The sequence below is a fragment of the Arachis ipaensis genome, chromosome B9 (assembly GCF_059453495.1).
Source record: "Arachis ipaensis isolate K30076 ecotype BB chromosome B9, ASM5945349v1, whole genome shotgun sequence".
NCBI classification, from domain to species: domain Eukaryota; kingdom Viridiplantae; phylum Streptophyta; class Magnoliopsida; order Fabales; family Fabaceae; genus Arachis; species Arachis ipaensis.
In genome coordinates this window covers 94,175,699-94,191,649 of record NC_142444.1, presented here as the reverse complement: position 1 = coordinate 94,191,649, position 15,951 = coordinate 94,175,699, and the positions used below count along the sequence as shown (strand labels likewise).

Below are 15,951 nucleotides of genomic sequence, written 5' to 3'. Positions count from 1 at the left end.
GTAAAAGAAGTGGAGTCCGGGGTGTCTGAGTCCTTGAAGTGTCCCTTGAGTAGCTCCTTGAGGTGTTTGAATCGGCGCTCGTTACGACACTCTCTTAACTTCGCTTTCTGTTGTAGGTGCTTGTGGTGTTGAAGAAGGGATATCTTCAACCGGTGCAGTAGGAAGGCTTGTAGTGGCTGCTGGAAGTCTGAGGTACTTCCCATTGGGGACATATTGATTATCCCGTGGAAGCATGGCTTTGGTGTCTCCAGCTCTGTAGGAAACTCCGGCTGCTGAGACAAGATCTGAGACCAAGGCGGGAAAAGGTAAGTTGCCCGCAATTTGTACGTGTCCCATGGCATTCCGGATATGTCTTGGTAGATTCAGAGGCTGGTCTGTAAGGATGCACCATAGTAGAACGGCCATGTCTGCAGTGAAGGAGGACTCGTGCTTGCTCGGAAAGACGTAATGGGATATGATCTGTGCCCATACGCGAGCCTCCAAGGTAAGTGCTGAAGCTGATATTCCCTTAGGGCAGGTACGATGGTATCCGTAGATCCAACGGCTGCCAGGTAGTGCGATAACTCTGAGAACAGCTTCCCAGTCAAATTGGTACATCTGGTGCTTGAGTGCGGCTTCTTGAAAGGCGTCCAATCCTTCTGGAATAGGGGGAAGACTCAAAGCTTGTTGAATAGCCTCTTCTGTAATGGGGACGTGCTTCTGACAGACAAAGACAGACTGCAGGGTAGGCAGGTAGAAGTTAGAGTTGAACTCGACTACCCAAGAAAGATTGACCTGCTTCTGTTGTTTCTGTAGGAAACCCCATTGTCTTCGTTCAATTTGCGGCTCAACAAAAGTAGCAATATTGGGCGGGAGGATAAGAAGGTGTTCGTTGTTGTAACTCCTTTCAGCTAGAATAGGGAACATCTGTTCACAGTAGCGATTTGGAAATCGCACAGTGTCCTTTGCTGGAAAGGCTTTCTCTTTTTCATCAACCTTGATGATCCTCTTAACTCTTTTTGTTGAGGGCTTGACTGCAGTTGAAGAAGGCTTTACCACTAGTGCTCTTTTAGTTCCTCTTCTTGCTGGTGGTTTGGGAGTAGCTTTCTCTTTTCCTTTCTTGGTGGCCATTCTGAAAAAAGGAAGAGAAAGTAAATTAAATTCAAAGAGATATATAGCAAGGAAGAGAACGGAAAAGGTGGTGATGGATGCACATTAGGAGGTAACTGATATTAACACACGCTCATGAGTACATGTGAAAAGTCATTAAAGGAAAATAGCTAGTGCATATAATGACAAGTGAATGCAAGGTGTTTATTGGCATGCCGGAAAAGGGCATGAGTAGCATAGACCAAGCATTACTTTGTAACAAACCATCACGTTTGTATTGACAATTAAATTCAATTAATATAATAGTAAAGAGAATTTGTGAAAAGCAAGCATTGAATATTAGAATAACATAGAGAAGTGCATAATGCCATATGGGCTTTTTCACAAACACATAGCATGGAAGGTAAATAAAGTATAGAAAGTATTAAAGTGAACATGCAAGCAACCCTTTAAAGAAAATAATATATAATTGTCAAACAATTTGCAACAATCCACAAGCATATAAGGAAGAATAATGACTCAAATAAAATTCTAACACCATGTAAAAAGGAAAGAAGAAGAAAGAAAATATGAATAATGAAAAGAAAAAGAAAAGAAAAGAAAATAACAAATAAAATAAGAAGAATGATAGAAAAGAAAAGGGTGAAGAAGAAAATAAAACCTTGTTAATGGAGGTGAGAGAGAGAGAGTGAAAGGTGAGATAGAAGGAAGAGGGGAGGAGGAAGAAATAAGGAGGGAAAAGAGAAAATAGGATTTGGAGAGAAAAAGATATGATATTTGGCAAAATTAGGAAAACTGTGCGCCGCAAGCGACGCGATCTCATGGGGCACGTGGTCGCGCGACTTTCGCTTAAGGTGATTGACGCGGTCGCGTCGGTCACGCGGTTGCGTGATCCTAGTTTGTGCTAGTGGCGCGAGGGTTGCCTCGCACTCGCACAACTCTCCGTTCAAAATCATTAAATGCCAAATTTTAGGTGACGCGATCGCATGGGGCATGCGATCGCGTGAGTGGGTAGTTTATGGGGTACGACGCGGTCGCGTGGGGTACGCGGTCGCGTGAGGGGGACTGCGCGTCCAGCGCCAGTCTAGCACCACTTTAGCACAACTTTCAGCTGTGCGCCCTTTTTACGTCGAAGAATCAGGGCACGCGGTCGCGTGAAAGGTCATTATGCCCATACGACGCGGACGCGTCGGCAACGCGGTCGCGTGGGCTGATTTGTGCCATTGGCACGCCTCCGGCCATGCTCCAGCGTGACTCTCTATTCGTTTTTATTTTTCTCCCCTCTCCTTGCGACGCGGACGCGTCGCTGATGCGGTCGCGTCGCGTGGCATATTCCTCTCTCTCTCTTTTTTTTTAAATAAAAGTATGTAAATACAGATGCACGAAATCTACTAATTAAGAGAAGAGTTATTGGATAAGAAAACTAAAAATAGAGAAAAGAACGATCATACCATGGTGGGTTGTCTCCCACCTAGCACTTTGCTTTAACGTCTGTAAGTTGGACGCTCCACTAGCTCAGTCTTTGGCTATGTAGGGATCTTCCAAGAGGAAGATCTTGAGTTCCCTGTCTTTCTTCTGCTTTTTTCCATGGTACAGCTTTAAACGATGTCCATTAACTTTGATAAGCTCCGAGCTCGAAGGATGGCTAAGGTGATAAACTCCGTACGGTTCGGCCTTCTCTACTCTGTATGGACCTTCCCATCTTGATCTCAACTTGCCTGGCATGAGCCTCAGTCGAGATTTGTAAAGGAGGACTGAGTCCCCACGTTGGAACTCTTTCCTCTTGATGTTCTGGTCATGTACAGCCTTCATCTTCTCCTTATGTAGTCTTGAGTTCTCATAAGCTTCTAGGCGAAGGCTCTCCAGTTCTTGCAGTTGCAACTTCCTTTCAGCTCCGGCTTTCTCAATTTCCATATTACACTCCTTGACTGCTCAAAAGGCTTTGTGCTCTATTTCAACTGGGAGATGGCAAGCTTTTCCATAAACTAAGTGGAAAGGACTCATCCCAATAGGTGTTTTGTAAGCTGTTCTGTATGCCCATAGTGCATCTTGTAGCCTGGTGCTCCAGTCTCTTCTATGAGGCTTTACTATCTTCTGCAAGATACGCTTTATCTCTCTATTTGACACCTCGGCTTGCCTATTGGTCTGAGGATAGTATGCTGTCGCAACCTTATGAATTATCCCATGCTTCTTCATTAGTCCTGTTAGTCTCCTGTTACAAAAATGGGTGCCTTGATCGCTCACGATTGCTCGTGGTGATCCAAAGCGACAGATAATATGGTTTCTCACAAAGGAAACAATAGTTTTAGCATCATCAGTGCGGGTAGGAATTGCTTCCACCCATTTGGAAACGTAATCCACAGCTAACAATATATAAAAATAACCATTAGAATTTGGAAATGGACCCATGAAGTCAATGCCCCAAACATAAAAAATTTCACAGAAAAGCATATATTGTTGAGGCATCTCATCCCTCTTGGATATATTACCAAATTTTTGGCATGGGAGGCAAGATTTACAAAATTCAGCAGCATCTCTAAAAAGAGTAGGCCACCAGAATCCACAGTCTAAGATTTTTCTAGCAGTTCTTTGAGGGCCAAAATGTCCTCCACTCTCAGATGAGTGACAGGCCTCTAAGATTGACTGAAATTCTGATTGAGGCACATACCGTCTAATTACCTGATCAGCGCTACATCTCCATAAATATGGGTCATCCCATATATAATATTTAGACTCGCTTTTCAGCTTGTCTCTTTGATGCTTAGAAAAGTTTGGAGGAAATGTGCGGCTAAATAGATAATTAGCTACAGATGCATACCAAGGAGATACCTCAGATACTTCTTGCAGGTTATCAAATGGAAAATTATCATCTATAGGAGCAGAATCATCCTTAATGTGCTCAAGGCGACTCAAGTGGTCTGCCACTAAATTCTGGTTACCACTCCTATCTTTTATTTCTAAATCAAATTCTTATAATAGTAGTATCCAACGTATAAGCCTTAGTTTGGACTCCTTTTTAGATAATAGATACTTTAAAGCTGTATGGTCCGAATACACTACTACTCTAGTACTAAGTAAATAAGCTCGGAATTTATCCAGAGCAAAAACAATAGCAAGAAGCTCTTTCTCAGTAGTACTATAATTGGACTGGGCAGCGTCTAAAGTCTTAGACGCATAAGCAATAACAAAAGGATCCTTACCTTCGTGCTAAGCCAGCGCTGCTCCTACTGCATGGTTGGAAGCATCGCACATGATTTCAAATGGCTGGCTCCAGTCTGGTCCTCTCACAATTGGAACTTGAGTCAGGGCAGCCTTCAGCTTATCAAATGCTTGTTTGCAATCCTCACTGAACTCGAACTCAATATCCTTCTGTAGTAATCTGGATAAGGGAAGTGCTACCTTACTGAAATTCTTTATGAATCTCCTGTAAAAACCTGCATGTCCATGGAACGAACAGACTTCCCTCGCAGAGGAGGGGTAAGGTAAACTAGAAATAACATTCACCTTTGCTGGGTCTACAGAAATGCCAGTATTAGATACCACATGTCCTAATACAATCCCTTGTTTTACCATAAAATGACATTTTTCAAAATTTAATACAAGGTTTGTATTAACACATCTATCTAATACTCTAGATAATCCATCTAAGCAAAGGCTAAAAGAATCACAATAAACGCTAAAATCATCCATAAAAACCTCCATACAGTCCTGAATAAGATAAGAGAAAAGACTCATCATACACCTTTGGAAAGTAGCTGGTGCATTGCACAAGCCAAGGGGCATTCTCTTGTAAGCATAAGTTCCAAAAGGACATGTAAAAGTGGTCTTTTCCTGATCCTCAGGAGCTATATGAATCTGGAAATAACCTGTGTAACCATCTAAAAAGCAATAATGTGATTTACTTGACAGGAGATCCAGTATTTGATCAATAAATGGAAGTGGGTAGTGATCCTTACGAGTGGCTTGGTTGAGACGCCTGTAATCAATGCAGACTCTCCAAGCATTCTGAACTCTAGTTGCTATGAGCTCTCCATGCTCATTCTTCACTGTAGTGACTCCAGACTTCTTGGACACCACTTGTACTGGGCTAACCCATTCACTGTCTGAAATGGGATAGATGATACCTGCCTCCAATAGTCTGGTCACTTCCTTTTTGACAACTTCCAAGATAGTGGGATTCAATCTTCTTTGGGGTTGACGGACAGGTCTTGCTCCCTCTTCTAAAAATATTCTGTGCTCACATACTTGAGGGTTGATGCCTACTATATCTGCCAAACTCCACCCAATTGCCTTCTTGTGCCTCTTCAGTACATCAAGTAACTGCTCTTCTTATTGAGAAGTGAGTTCCCTTGCAATGATAACTGGAAACTTCTGCTCATCTTCAAGATAAGCATATTTGAGGTGTGGAGGAACAGGTTTTAATTCCAACTTCTGATCATGGACAGGCTCTGGATTGTCTAGAACTTGTGAAAATGCCGAAGTACCCTCGTTGTCAATCAAGAGGATCCCCACACTTGGACCTTGTCCAGTGTGCCTCTCTTCTAATTCTTCCTTGTGAACTGCAGCTACAGTTTCATCTATGACATCACACTGGAAAATAGAATGATCTTCGGGAGGGTTGTTTATGACTCCATTCAGATTGAAGATTACTATTCGGCCATCTATTTCAAAAGAGTATGTTCCTGAAAAAGCATCCAATTTGAATTTTGATGTCTTCAGGAATGGTCTTCCAAGTAGGATTGATGATGGCTTATCTGAGTCATTATGGGGCATCTCCAAGATATAAAAATCAGTGGGAAATGTAAGTCCTTTAATATTCACTAAAACATCTTCAGCAACTCCAGCCACTGTAATAATGCTTTTATCTGCTAACACAAAACAAGCTGCCGACCTTTTTAAGGGAGGGAGCCTCAAAATATCATATATAGATAAAGGCATTATACTAACACAGGCTCCTAAATCACACATGCAATCATAAATTACTACACCACTAATAGTACAACTAACTATACAAGGACCTGAGTCACTACACTTCTCAGGTAATCCTCCCATTAAAGCAGATATGGAACTACCTAAAGGAGTAGTTTCTAATGCATTAGGTACATGTGGAATAACATCAAAAAGAGGAACAGTTACCTCAACCTTTTTGAATATTTCTACCATTTTGGGATCGGGTTCCAGCTGCTTCCTGGGCTTCCTTGCGAGTTGTGGAAATGGAATGGGAGTGGTGTTTTCTGCAGTGTCTGCGCCTCTTGGTGCTTCCTTCTGTGGTTGAGCTTCTTCTTTTTTAGTTATGTCCTGTATGTCCTCTTCCTCTTCAACATGTTCTATTTCTACGACCTCTTCAGCTGAGGCGTGCTCTGGTGGGCTTGGCTCCTCCTGATTCCTCTCCTACAGTGTGGTTCCGGACCTTAGGGTGATGGCATTAATGCCCCCTTCGGATTGGGTAATGGTTGAGAGGGAATTCCAGTGGAACTTAAAGGTTGGTTATTGGAATTTTGCATTGATCCAATCTGTGAGATAAGAGCTTGCAAAGTAGCGGTCAGACCATTCAGACTGGCATTAATGTTATTTTCCATGGTCTGTTGACTTCGCTAAAAAAATTTTAGTAACTCTTCATTAGGAGACGAAGAAGGGTGAGTAAATTGAGAGGTCTGCTGTTGGGTATTCTGTGGTCCTTGGGACTGCCTCAGGTGAGGTGCTCTATAAGGTTGGTTCTGCTGCCTGTTGTTGTTATTATTCCACCTTTGATTTCCCTGATTATCTCTGCCTCCTTTGTTATTGTTGTCCCTCCAACTCTGGTTAGAATTGTCCTGCCATCCATGGTTATTATTTCCACCTTGATTGTACCCTTGGTTGGGACGGTCATAGAAGTTATGAGTGGATGCCACCATGTTGTCTTCCTGTTGGAGTTGCAGGCATTCATCAGTATAATGGCTATAATCAGCACAAATTCCGCAAACTCTCTGTGGGACTAACTGTTGGCCTTGCTGTGGTGAAGGAGATTGAGTTTGCTGAACTTGTTGTTGATTCAACTGCATTTGCTTCAGCAAGTTGGTCATTTCATAGATACTCTGAGTTAGAGCAGCAGTCTCTCTGCTAAAGGATACTTCTGCAACGGCTTTTGAACGGCCTTGCTTCTACCTGTGGTTCCTAGTAGATTCAGCTAAGTCGCTGATCAATTGCCATGCCTCATCAGTGGTCTTGTACTTCTTCATAGACCCATTGCTAGCACTTTCCAATGTGGTCTTATCTTGGGGCCTCATGCCCTGTGTGATATAGATGAGTAACACTATCTTGTCGATCATGTGGTGGGGGCATGCTTCCAGAAGATTATTGAAGCGCTCCCAGTATTCAAAGAGAGTCTCGTTGTCATCTTGAACAATCGTGGAAATGTCTTTCCTTAGTTTATCAGTAACTTCAGATGGAAAGAATTTCTCCAAAAACTCTTTTCTCAGTGTATCCCAGTTGGATACATTTGTTACGGGTTGAGTGTAGTACCACTCTCTTGCTTTTCTCTCAAGAGAAAACGGGAAAGCTTTCAGCAAAATTGAAGTTTCATCTGTACCGTCACGCCTGACAGTGGAACAGGCTGCCTGGAAATCTCTCATGTGCTTGATAGGCTCTTGATCTGGTAAGCCATGAAACTTGGGCATCAAATTGAGTAGTGCAGTCTTTATTTCAAAATCTGTAGCCACCGCTGGGTGATGCACTTGAAACGGTTGCATTGTAAAATTACGGGCTCCTTCCTCCTGGATGGTAACTCTCCTAGGTTCTGCCATGTCGTCTGCACGTGAATCAACTGAATCAGTAGAACGGGGGCTGGTTTCTTCCTCAAGTGACGTTTCAGATCCGCCCTCAGAGCGGACTAACCGACGCCGAGTTTGCCTTATTCGTGAAATAGTCCTTTCAATTTCAGGATCGAATATTAGCAAGCGCGGAGCGGGAAGTGAACGCGTCATTTGACGAAAGAAACAGGCAGCTCATAGTAGCAAAATAAAATAAAATGCAAATAAATAAATTCTAATTAATAACTTTAGCACTCTATTACAACTCCCCGGCAACGGCGCCAAAAATTGATGCGAGTAGAAATTGGTGAATTAAAAATTATTAGAATATATACGTTGCAAGTATAGTTCTTAACTCGCCAGAAATCCACCGCTCAATTTAGAAAGGTGTCACAGAAAATTGAAATTTGAAATACTGGGAGTATGAATCCCAGGTCGTCTCCCAACGAGTTGCAGGAAAGGGAGCTATTTTATTAATCAGATGTTTTCAAAAAAGTTTGAGTTGAGTCAACAGGAAATTAAATTGATGAAATTGAATAATGTAAATAAAAGCCTTGACTGGGAGTTGATTACATGGAAGCCCTATTCTTGATGGAATACTCTAAGATTAATTGACAATTGAGAGTTATTTCGTTTAGTTATCCTTTACTAAGTAAGGGAAGGTAAAACAAGTTGGAATGCTGTTCTATCCACAAGTCCCAATCCACTCTGGGGAGGATTGGTGTCAGGAATTAGAGAGCAAACCAACAATAACCCAATTACAAACTTTCTCTTGAACCTTCCAACTCAAGGGTTCCTTTCAATCAACTCCCCATCAAGTTAGGGAACTACTCACTCATTGTAAAGGTAAAATTCATAGCATATGAAAAGGAATTAAAGAAAGACATTGTAAATAAAAATTAAAATAGTCAATTAAAAATAAAAGTGATCCTTGTATTAAATAATCCTAATAATATTCCAATGGTAAAATTAAACAAAGCAGAGAACATGGAAGAGTAAACCAAGTAAAGAAAACGAACTAAAATGACGAAGTCTTGATGAGGTAATAACTCTTCTCCGTGTTCCAATGCAAAGAGCAATCGCAAATTAAATCCTAAGAACTATGAATGTCTAGAGAGAAAACCTAGAGGAGGAGTAAAAACTAGATCTAAAAATTAAAACTTGTGTAGAATGAATGTTCTCTTTTGTTTTTGCATCTTCTCTGGCTCTCGTCTGCTGTTCTGGGCCAAAAACTGGGTCAAAATAGGGTCCAAAATCGCCCCCAGCGAATCCTGCAGATTATGCAGATCGCGCATGTCACGCGATCGCGTCATCCATGCGGATGCGTCATTCGCGCTTTTCCTCGCCACGCGTTCGCGTCGTCCATGCCTCCGCGTCGCTCGTGCTTTTCCAGTCCGCGCGGTCACCTGAACCATGCTGCCGTGTCACTGCGATTTCTCATCTTTCGCGCGGTCACATGAGCCATGCGGCTGCGTCACTTCTCGCTGGTTATCTCCTCAATTTCTTGTGTTCCTTCCATTTTTGCTAGCTTCCTTTCCAATCTCCAACTCATTCATGCCCTATAAAGCCTGAAACGCTTAACACACAGATCACGGCATCGAATGGAATAAAGGAGAATTAAAATGCATAATTAAAAGTCTCTAGGAAGCAGTTTTCAATCATGTAATAATTTCAGGAAGGAAATATAAATGCATGCTAAATTAATAAATAAGTGGGTAAGGATCATGATAAAACCACACAATTAAACACAATATAAACCATAAAATAGTGGTTTATCAATATGCTAAACCCATTTGTTCTTAATTTTAGCACATTACAAGCCCTAAGTGAAAAACAATAAATGTCTCTTGTTTGGATCTTTGATTAGCTTAGGTTAGTGAGAGTGTTTATCATTTAATTTTGGGAAAGTTGGGAACATTGGGAGAGATAAGAGTGTGTTTTTGTATTTTTGTTTAAAGTATTGGAAATTGGGTACATACTCATGCATTGAATGTGTAAACCATATGCATTGATGTTTTTGTATATATTTTAGTTTGAAAAAAAATGAGAAAAACAAAATAAAGAAAAATTTATATTAAAAAGAAAGAAAAAAAATAGAAAAAGAAAGAAAAAGAAAAATAATAAAAAGGGACAAAATGCCCCAAAGTAAAGTTTAATAATAATCAATGCATATGGGATGTGAAGTGAAAAGAATGCATGAGTGTGTGAAAAAGTAAAGAATGGGTAGTTGGGTTAGCATTTAAATTGTATAGGTTGTCATAGGTTAGGTGGGAAGCTTAAGTTAATCAAAGATTCAAATTTTATTCCATTATGGGAAAGTCCTCATGATATTTGTATGCATGCATTAAATAATTGTTGATTGTTAGATGAAAAACAAATCTTAGCAAGCATGATTAGGGAAAAATTTAGTGAATTGACCCTATACACTTGAGTGACTGGAGCAGATACACATCCGGTGAGGGTTCAATTGCTCAATTACATGTTCTCACCTACGATCATCTTTTCGTGCAAGTTTGTAAAATCTCTTTAATAATTCAATTTAATTGTGGGTTTGATTTGATTGCTATTGCTTTAGCCCTTGTGTTCATATATGCTTTCTTGGGAATTGATTTATTTTGACTAAGTACTTGCAGTCATTTAGATAAATTGCATTTAGATAGGTTGTATATAGGTCATTTGCATTGAATAAATGTTGATACCCTTTGTTTCTTTCTTGAGTTTAGCATGAGGACATACTTGGTTTAAGTGTGGGGAGGTGATGCCAAGGCATCTTAGGCTAGTTTCACTAGCCTTTTTCTTTTGTTTTTAATAGGTTTTATGCACTTTCTTGAGCTCTAAGTAAGCATTTGGGTTAAAAGTTTATGAACACCTTGAATCATTTAACATGGTTAATTTGATGCATTTTTCATGAGGTTTATTCCATAATTACTTGTATGCTAAGAATGATGTAATTTCTCATGATTTTAGCAAGGCTTTGATGCATGTATTGGTTGATGATAGGTGAAGGAATGTTGAAGAAATGGCCATTTAAGGAAGAAAGGGAAGCAACGTTGGTGGCCAAAGTTGGACCACCAACGTTGCCTCAAACGTTGAGAGGAAAGGAGCAGGGAATTTTGCTGCATAATTCTGGTGACAACGTTGGAGGGAACGTTGGTGAGCCAACGTTACCTCCAACTACAATGCTTTCTGGAATTTAGAAAATTTTATTGCGACGCGTACGCATGGGTGACGTGCACGCGTGCATTGTGGAATTTTGATGATCCACGCGCACACGTGGGTGATGCGCATGCGTGGATAGGCCAACGTTGGAGGGAATGTTGCCACTCCAAAGTTGAGGCAAACGTGCGCGATAAACCTTCAAAATTGGGATTTTGGAAATTGGCATCCACGCGCACGCGTGAGCGACGCGCACGCGTGAGCATGAAACTTTGACAATCCACGCGCACACGTGGTTGACGCGTACGCGTGGATATGCCAACATTGGAGAGAGCGTTGCTGGTCCAACGCTGAGGCCAACGTGCGCGAAAATGTTTGAAAATTTGGAGTTGGGGAAATTGTATTGACGCGTACGCGTAGGGTGCAATCCTTCCAAACCACGCGTACGCATAGGTGACGTGCACACGTGGCCCACGCGTACGCATGACCAGGCAAACATTGGTGCTCCAACGTTGAGTCAAACATTACTCAAAGTGCCCAGATTTCAATTTTCCTTAAGAAAGCGTTGGACTCAACATTTGACGTCAAACGTGGACTCCAATTTGGATACCAGAACTCTGCAATTCAACCCCTCTCTTCTCAACAGCATCGGAGCCACTTCAACCCACTTTAGCAAAAGGCCAAAAGCCCAATCCAGAAACTTGAACATCAATTGAAGAAGTGTATAAATAGCTTAGAGATTAAGTTGGGGGGAGGGGGACGGCATTGAGTACTAAAACTCTGCCAATTTTACTTTCTCTGAAATTTTACTTCTGCAATGTACTTTTCACTTTCATTTTCCATTTTCATAGTATGAACAACTAAACCCCTTTCATTGGGTTAGTGAGCTCTATTGTAATGCAATGGATCAATAATAGTTTTCATCTTCTTCTTCTAACTTTTATCTTGATTTTGTTAGAAAGCTTTTGATCTTAATTCAGTTGGATAGTTTTTCTTGAGAGAGAAGCTATTCATAATTGGGTTTCCTCTGATCCTTGAGAGAGGGATGAGGAAATCATGCTAGAAATGCTTTCTCACATTGGATTAGATTGGGGTTTGGATGGATATCGTGAGATGTAATCCTACCAATACTTTGATCTATGAATTTGTGTTGTATAATCAGTGACCAAACTTCATCTCTTCCCATGAGCAATTAAATCAAGACATTGGGCAATTGTTCAGGCTTAGAGAGATTGGTGGGCCAAGACATTGGAATCCAATCACCTAAGATTTCCAAGCAAAGTCAATGAATGCATTGATTGAGGAAGAGATGAGAATGATTTGATCCGGAGAATTCAATATCTCCTAAAACCCAATGAGCTTCCCCATTTCTAATCTATCCATTCTCTTTACATTCTGCTCTTTAATTTGATGCTCAATCCTCATTCCCATTTAATTTCTTGCAATTTAAGATTCTGCTCTTTACATTATGCAATTTAATTTCGGTTCATTTGATTTCTTGCAATTTAAGTTTCCCGCCAATTTACATTCTGCAATCCTAATTTCAATTCTAATTTAGTTCAACTAGAACAATTCTCCAATTAACATTGCTCAACCAACCAATCCCTGTGGGATTCGACCTCACTGATGAGAGGAACTTTTGCGTGGTCTAGAAATTTGCGGATAAATCCTCGTTGCAAGTATAGTTTCTAAACCTTCAAAAGTCCTTTCATACAAACGTTTTGGTTGTCACAAGTAACAAATCCCTTTAAAATTGATAACCGAGTATTTAAACATCGGGTCGTCTTCTCAAGGAATTGCAGGGAGGTATGTTCTTATTATTGGTTATGAGTTTGTAAATTGGGGTTTTGGAAGTAAGGAGGGAATATGTTATATGACAAGTAAAATAAAATAATAATAAAATCTCTAGGCAAGGTATAAGAATTAGAATTCCTATCCTAGTTATGCTTATCAGGTGTGAAGAGAATTGGGTTTTAATCCCACTTGGTCAGCCTTTATTAAACAAAGGAAGGTTAAGTGGACTGATTAGCTTGATTCTCAAGTCCTAGTAAACTCCTGTGGAGAGACTAGTGTTAGAGCAATCGTAGTTCAAGCAGAATCTGCCAATTTCAATCACTTGCTGAGTTTGATAACTCAAGTACTACCAATCACTTGACCAAAGCCAAAAGGGAGAAAAATATCTAAATTAAATTAAAAGCATCAATATAAATAAAGCAAAGCAATCTTAAATCTGAAAATACCTCAAATTGCATTAACAAAAGAAATTAAATCTGGCATAGATGTTTATAAATTAAATTGAAAAAATAAATAAAAAGAACATTGAACCTAGGATTGAGAGTCACTCCTAAATCTAAGAGAAATCTTAAATCCTAATCCTAAGAGAGAGGAGAGAACCTCTCTCTCTAAAAACTACATCTACTCCTAAAATTGTGAATGTGAAAGCTTGATTATGAATGGATGCATTCCCCCACTTTATAGCCTCTAATCTATGTTTTCCGGGCCGCAAACTAGGTCGGAAACAGCTCTGAATTCGCTGGTTGCGAATTCAAACACGCTGATTTTCGTCACTGCGACGCGTCCGCATGGAGCACGTGGTTGCGTCATGTAGCGTCAGGGCAACTATGGCATATTATATATCAAATCGAAGCCCCGGACGTTAGCTTTCCAACGTAACTAAAACCGCATCATTTGGACCTCTGTAGCTAAAGTTATAGCCATTTGAGTGCGAAGAGGTCAGGTTGGACAGCTTAGCAATTTCTCCAACTTCTTGTATTCCTTCCACTTTTGCATGCTTCCTTTCCATCCTCTGAGCCATTCCTGCCCTGTAATCTCTGAAATCACTTAACACACATATCAAGGCATCTAATGGTAATAAGAGAGGATTAATATTAGCAAAGATAAGTCCAAAGAAAACATGTTTTCAATCAAAGCACATAATTAGGAAGGCAAATGTAAAACCATTCGAATAGTATGAATAAGTGGGTAAACAGTTAATAAAAACCACTCAATTGAGCACAAGATAAACCATAAAATAGTGGTTTATCACTCACTCTATAGTGAGTTTTTACTTGACGATAATCTGATGCACTTGTCGGTGAAAATTTGTTGAGAGACAAGTTTTCGTGACCTCAAGTTTATGGCGCCGTTTCCGGAGATTGGTTTTATATTGACAATTACTAAATTGGAGGATAACTAGATTAAGCATTTTTTTCTTTTGTTATTTCAATTTTAGCTTTTTATTCTTTTTACCTTCTGCAATTTTAGCTGTTTCTCTTTAATTCTTTATTTTCCAACAAGCTAATGCAGTAATCATTTGATTAATTGCTCTAACCAAGCTAACTATAATCTGTTTAGTGAATTCTACATTTGCTTCTGCCTGTATTTGTTGATTGTATAACAGGTAGAAGAGGGGAAACTTCAACCTCATTTGATAGTGAACCTGAGAGGACCTTCCTTAAATTAAAGAGGGAATCAAGAGAGAAAAAGGCTATTGGTGTAGAGGAAGAAGAGGAGAACTTAGACATAAATATGGAGGATGATATGGAGAACCATCATGAGGAAGAAGTGCACAATCGTGGCAGAGAGGGTGCAGCCAACTATGTAGGGCATGAGAGAAGAGTGCTAGGCTCCTACATTAATCCTAATGCTGGGAACTGTGAGAGCAGCATTCTCAAGCCAACAATCCATGCCAATAACTTTGTATTGAAGCCACAGCTCATTACTCTCGTCCAAAACAATTGCTCCTTTGGAGGAAGTGCACAAGAGGATCCTAATCATCATTTAACTACCTTTCTGAGGATTTGTGATACTGTAAAGTCAAATGGAGTTCATCCAGACACTTACAGATTGCTTTTGTTCCCCTTCTCTCTAAGGGACAAGTCATCTAAGTGGCTAGAATCCTTTCCTAAGGAAAGCTTGACAACATGTAAAGATGTGGTGAACAAATTCTTAGCAAGATTCTATCCCCCCTTAGAGAGTTAACCAACTAAGAGCTGAAGTGCAGACATTCAAGCAACAAGATGGTGAAACTTTATATGAAGCATGGGAGAGGTATAAAGATCTGACAAGGAGATGCCCTCCTGACATGTTCAATGAGTGGGTGCAGCTACATATTTTCTATGAGGGTCTGTCACATGAGTCCAAGAAAGCATTAGATCATTCTTCTGGAGGCTCTCTTAACAAGAAGAAGATCATAGAGGAAGCCATTGATGTCAATGAAACAGTGGCTAACAATGAATATTTTTATGCCTCTGATAGAAGCAACAATAGGGGAGTGATGGAACTAAACCACATGGATGCAATTTTGGCCCAAAACAAGATGATTACAAAGTAACTAGCTGATTTGACCAAGCAAATGGAGAAGAATCAAGCTGCAGCCATACATACTCAACCAGCACCTCAAGCAGAGTTGAAAACAGAGGAAGGATTTGATTGGGAACAAGCTAATTACATTGGAAATCCACAAGCCCATGATCCATACTCCAAGACCTATTGATGACAAGTCATCTTATGCTAGTTTTACAAGAATTCTTCACTTGTTTCATTAGGTTTTATGCACTTTCTTGCACAATAAGTAAGTGATTGGAGTGGATTTTTATGATTATTTTGAATCAATCAAACACCATTTATTTTACACAAAATCATAAGGTTTATGCTAGAATTAATTGATTTATTGAATGATGAAAAGATCTTGTGATCTTGATGAGACTTTGATTGGTTGTTTGGTTGCTTGTAGGTGAAGAAATGAGAAAGAAAGGAAAGCAATCAGGGAAGCGCTACGTTCACAAAGAGAACGCCACACTCAGCAACGCTTTTGGGCTAAGCGTTCACTTTGGAAGTGAACGTGGCGTTCACTTTCTTACCTTTTTCGGCCCTTTCAAGGTTGGAGGCAAAGCTCCTTGCCATCCGCACCAAAGGA

The 15,951-nt window shown here is 40.3% G+C and overlaps 1 pseudogene; it reads right to left on the bottom strand.

Annotated features, from left to right (window-relative positions):
* Window positions 1-15,028: 15,028 nt before the first annotated feature.
* Window positions 15,029-15,119, bottom strand: LOC148545507 (small nucleolar RNA R71; annotated as a pseudogene).
* Between the last annotated feature and the right edge of the window lie 832 nt (window positions 15,120-15,951).